This window comes from Protopterus annectens, chromosome 14.part0 (assembly GCF_019279795.1).
Source record: "Protopterus annectens isolate FY-2018-M chromosome 14.part0, PAN1.0, whole genome shotgun sequence".
Classification (NCBI taxonomy): Eukaryota; Metazoa; Chordata; order Ceratodontiformes; family Protopteridae; genus Protopterus; species Protopterus annectens.
In genome coordinates this window covers 936388254-936394437 of record NC_056748.1, presented here as the reverse complement: position 1 = coordinate 936394437, position 6184 = coordinate 936388254, and the positions used below count along the sequence as shown (strand labels likewise).

The following is a 6184-nucleotide window of genomic DNA, read 5'->3' as shown; positions in this document are numbered from 1 at the left end:
CACATTTTGAAACACATGGAAATTTGCTCTGCACTGGAAATTGACAAAGAAAGCTCCTGCTCTATGCCTAAGCTCACAGACTGCAAATATAACGTTTTAACTTCAGCTGATAAAGGTTCATTACTTGGAATCAGTGTGCACCCTGTCTGTCTACAACACCTTTACAGGCATATCCAGATGCTATTTCAATATCACTGCTGACAGGAACAAAAATGGGGAACCTGTGGATGACAAAAGCTGTTTACTGTAGTCACTACCAAAAGGAACAAAACTGGAGAGGCTGGATGGGAGGTGACAGAATTTGTTCACTATTGTGTTGGTGACAGGAACAAAACTGGGATGGCCACTGAGTTTTAAGATGTTCTTTAATATGCTTTTTGAATAGAGAAGTAGAAGCTAGAGTAGAAAGTTCAGGAGGGACCTTATTCCAGTTTATTCCCTTTATACAGGGAATACTTTACTAACATGTGACAACTACATCTTATTTCTGGGTACCGGGGGGGGGGGGTGAGCCAGCTGCCAACTTCACATATGACTGCTGAGGATTTTTTTTTCTGTTCCACTAACACCCCATCCCCTTCATAAGTTTTATTTTTTATTTACTTTAGTTTGTTTACAGTTATTGTTTTCTTACATTGCATGTGTTTGTGACACAAAATAAGCGCTGTAGTGGCATTAATATGCTCAGAGGCACGGGTCTACATGCATGTCGGCATGGACTACTGTTTCTGCACAGTGTGCCCAGGGGTGGGAAGACCAGCACTTAAGGGAAGTTCTTCTTCTGGTCTTTTCCAGCGGCTGCCTTCCAGTATAGTAATACCCTAGCATCCCCCTTTCCTCTTCCACTGCACACAACTCACCAATGCAGGGGTAAAACACATTACAAAAATGTTACAGTACAAAAACCAAGGGTCGTCAGATTGTTAGAATATGCAGTCAGCATACACGTCACACATATAAAGCATGTATTTACTTATTTACTTAGAATTGTTTATGGGGTACAGCACTGATCCAACTGGACCTCTTTTATGACCAGTCTGTGGTTGTACACAAATGGCTGAAAAATCAAAAAAATATTTACATAGTGCAAAAACGTTACGTGTTACAACAGTATAAATGGACATGAAGAATTAACTACAGAATGTGCAAAACCAGAGTAACATGCGAGTACGAATTTAGCATCAATAAAACAAAACTTTTGCTAATTATTATTTATGCTGTTTATACAGTAAGTAGTATAGATTTAGCAACATTATGGAAAAATCACAAGCATACAAGTTCTTCAGGCATTCTAAAAGAAGCAGTCTAAACAAGTTTATTGAGGTAAATTTTTTTGCAGGTAATGAAAAATACTTTTACAGTAACCCTGTCCAGCCTACAGTTCTCCGATATACATGAACACATGCAGACCAGCTTAGTCGGCACACCTTAATTACAAGACAAATTAAATAGCTAGTTTACTACAAGTTATACTTAATCAGCATTATTTAAAGTAACAAAAACTATTTAAATCAACCAATACTACTTTGTGCTTTTTCTGTTAAGACCAAAGAGATGATATAGTTCCACTTTCGACAATGGGGATGGGCAGAAACCTGACTACACAGCATGCTACACTTTTTGGCTTACTTATCTAAAATTTTCTACAATGTTTTTACTTAGTAGATCTGTTGGATGGTGGCATCTGGACTATGAACTTTCCTATTCTAACTGCTAGCTATTAATTCACTGGTTACAGCACTGGTACAAGCTTGGGATATTTCTGATAAGTTTTTTGGTCGGTGTGGAATGAATAGTGTTGCTGTGCTTCAGACTGTTGACTTTGCCATTACTTTTAGGACAACGTACTACCAATTGAGGAACAGTCTGTTCATATTTCAGTGCCAAGCATTGCTTTGCCCCTCTGTTTTGGGAATATTAAGGCCACTTAAATTTGAATAAGTATGGGCTCAGTTTTCTTTTTCTTTCCTACTGTGAACTGGTATGGTAAATGTAAAAAAATGCTGCCATTAATTTTAGTTCGACTAACACAGATAAGGCACTTATGAGATTGATTGTGCTTTTTTTTTTTTTTTATTTGTCCATTAGCAGTTATGAACTGCTTTTACAACTGGGCATGTTTTTTTTTTGGCAGCTATTAATTTACGTTCTGCACTAAAATAGTAAGATTGTAGGGCAGTGGTTCTGAAACATTGCAAGCTGGAGGACCCCTTTTATAAGGGAAATATTTTGGCAGACCCTACACGTGGCAGTACACATACGTTACATTTGGATCAACCCCCACCACACAACCATTTCAGTGTCCCATTGGATTGGCCATTTCTCCCCAATTGCCATAAACACTGTTCAAAATTCAGAACCAAAAGAAACTCCTCACACTCCATTTCTTCAGCCACTAATAACTCAGAAAGTAAAATCACTGCACAAAGTTCGAAATGACCATCATTTTATTAAAAGCAATTAAAATAGACTTAGCACTTTTGCCCAGTATGCAAAGGCATCAAAAACATCTCAATTAGGGTTGCCATTGCTTCATTAAATATCCTGTCATCACTCCCCAGCCTCGAAACTCAACATTTGTCCTTTTACTACACTTTTCTGACAGAAACTTACTTCAAAAAGTTTATATTTTTTTGTGTTGGATAGCGTATTCATTGAAGGAAGGGGTGGTGACCCGGATTTAGATTTACAAATAAAAGAAACAGAATGGCAATTACGTTTGAATGCCAAGAATAAACCAGGGATTAATGACATCTCAATAGCATGCATTTTAAAACGTAGATCAAAAAATATTTAAAATATATATTATCATCATCACAACTGCTATAGTTGTATCCTGGTTGATAAGTTCCCAAATGTTTTAAGAAAAGTTTTATATTATGTTATGTGGAATGTTTTAATATTGTTTTTTAAGAAAAATTGTTTTTAAAGCAGAAATGACAGGAAATGATGTATGTACTTAATATATAGGAAATAATTTTAGTGTTTGAATTTGACTCTGATGATGCCTTAGCATACTGGGCGAAAGCGCCAAGTCTATTTTAATCGTATTTAATAAAATTACGGTTGTTTTGAACTTTGTGCAGTGGTTTAACTTTCTGAGTCATTACTGTTCAAAATTCTCAGCATGCATGCTGTTTTCTGCTTTACTTCTACAATGATTACAGATATTTGGATTTAATTTTAAACTTTTATTTCAAAATTTATAGCACAAACACTGATAGACATTTGCTAAAGGTAAACAGATATTTGCTACAGCTAAACAAAGCAATGAAGTTAGTCTCACAATGAAAACAGACTTATCATTAAAACTTCTCTGCCTTTGAAATGCACATTCACTGAAACAGCATTGAAACCCACATTCAAAGAAAATGCATCCGGCCAGTGGCGGACTAAGTTTACCTTTGGGCTGTTTTCAAAGCATAGGTCCCTTGTGAACATCTTTAGGACCATGCAAAAATTATTTGATTCACCTTCCTGATTGTATAATTAAATTTTAATATACAATAATTAAATTATATCCCTTGTATAATACAGCACCACTTGGGAGACTGTGTTTTAAATGAATACATTTGCACATTTTCCCAGTAAGCAATGAAACCAAACATATGAACCAATAATGACAAAACTGCTCAGTTCAGAGCATTTCAACCAAAAAAGGCCACTCACACTTTACAATCAACCAATATTAGCAGGGCCGGCCTTAGCAGAAATGGTACCCTAGGCAAAGTAGTGCTTGGGTGTCCATTAAGCCTCACCAACACCATAGTCACGAAACACCCCTATTTGAACCACACCCACAGGTAGGTCACTTCCCAAGAATGCCACTCCAGTCATATACTTAAATTATTAAATGCATAGGAATAAAAAGATACCTTGTAATGTAGTTAAACTACCTTTGTGTACGTATTTCCTACTTTAAATACCATAGCCAGTTCATGGTCAAATAGGGCTCTTAGGCAGGGTAATAGACCCCCCCCCACAGCAGCCCCTCATGCAGCAACCCCCTACCCCCCAGCAGCCCCCTCCTCAGTCATTCCAGTGTTTGGCTATTTCTCTCCAGTTACCATACACACTGTTCAAATCTACCAGTGTGCATAAGGTTCTCTTATTTGCTTCTACAATGATTACAAATACTGAAGTAGACTAGCACAGACAGCCATTTGTTAAACAAACAATACCGTCTCGCAATGAAAACAGACTTAGCACGAGCAGTAAACTTCTCTGCCCTTGAAACTCACATTCATTGAAATGGCATAAAAAACATTCATAGAAAATATATCTGGCCAGTGGAGGATTAAGTTTACCTTTGGGCCATTTTCAAACCACAGGCTCCTTTGCACACATTTTTAGGGCCATGCATATATGTATTTATTCTTTGATTCACCTTCCTGATTGTATACAGTTATATTCCTTGTATAATACAGCACCACTTGTTAGAAAGTGGTTTAAATTTCTAGTTTTAAACGTTCTTTTAATAAACAATGAAACAAAATGTATGAACCAATAATGACAAAACTCTCAAATTCAGAACGTTTCCATCATAAAAGTCTACTCAAACTTCTGTCATTACAATCCACCAATATCAGTAAATATGCACAATCTCTGCAGAAGCTAGCTGTAAGCAGACTCAGCATGAGGAGCAGTAAACGTCTCTTTCCTTGAAAATGCACTTGAAGCTAAATGCCTTGAAAAATCAACCTGTCATCATGGGGGAACACATGGCCAAAACTAAGAACATATTTTAATTACTGCTCTTATAAACTAATAAAGTTAATAGAACACATTTTGCATTAGTATGAATTTTCTGAAGGCTATGAACTCTAAAGCTCAAATGTCTGCCATTATTTTCTGAATTCAGTCCTCAATGATTTGCCAGGGATTTTCAAGAAAAACACAAGTTTATTAAAAACAGACTAAAAATATGAGGCAAAATCTGGACAGTCTGCAAAAACCTGGACATCTGAAGGGTATGCTGCCTACCTCACACACACACACCCCTACCTGCCTGCCTCCCTCCCTCTTACACACACACACACACACACACACACACACACACACCTGCCTCCCTTCCTCTTACTTACACACACACACCTACCTACCTGCATCCCTCTTGCACAGACGCACACACCCCTACCTGCCTCCATCCCTCTTTTGCACACACGCCTACCTAACTGCCTGCCCCCCCTTACACTCACACTTACCTGCCTCCCTCTTACACACACACACACACACACACACACACACACACACACACACACACACACACATACCAAGAATACCTGTCAACCTCTCCAGTGGAAGAAATGTGGACAAAGCCTGTCATAATGGGGGGAACAAAGGGCCAAAATTAAAGACACATTTTAAATATTGCTCTTATAAACATAGAAAGTTAACAGAACAAGTTTGGCATTAGTATGAATTTTTTGAAACATATGAAATCTAAAGCTCAATAGTCCACCATTATTTTCTGACTTCAGGCTTCCATGACTTGTTAGAAAAGCAGAACTGTATGAGAAACAGATCAAAAAATATGAGGCAAAAATCTGGACATTCTTAGAAAACCTGTACAGTTGAGGGGCAAACTACCAAACACACACTCAAAGTTTTACATTATTACGAATTTTATTTCTAAAGGATATTAAGTCTAAAGCTCACTCCTCAATGAATTGCTAGGGATTTGCCAGAAAAACTTAATTTTATGAGAAGCAGACCAAAACTATGAGGCAAAATCTGGACAATGGATAGATATATTTTCTATCCAAGCTTTACAAAAAAAACAAAAAAAAATTAAATACCTTCAGGGTCTTTCAAAAAATTGTCTTGATCAGCTCTGCAGTCAGTCCTGATAAAATGAACCTGCCAGCATAAAACAACTACATTAACTGTCTGACTGGAAGGAAAGTAACAATTCGCTTAAATTTCCCTCCAAGTTCCAGCAGCCAGACAGAAAACATAGGGCAAGCAAGCAGTTGTTCTGTGTCAGCTGCAAATGCGGAAGTCTGGTTTCTGTTTTTCTTTGTTAATACAGGTGGTTGATCACTACAGAAGTGAGACATAGAACTTCGCGGATCCTTAGCATTCATCATACAGACCCCTAGGGGTCCGCAGACCACAGTTTCTGAATTACTGTTCTAGGGTGTTTAATACATTACAAACCAAGATGTGGTCTTTGCAATGGAAT

General features: G+C 37.5%; 1 protein-coding gene across 1 annotated transcript in view; it reads right to left on the bottom strand.

Annotated features, from left to right (window-relative positions):
- Positions 1-6184, bottom strand: part of ADK (adenosine kinase) — a gene marked incomplete in the record, with an annotated part of 3127006 nt that overhangs the window by 145949 nt on the left and 2974873 nt on the right.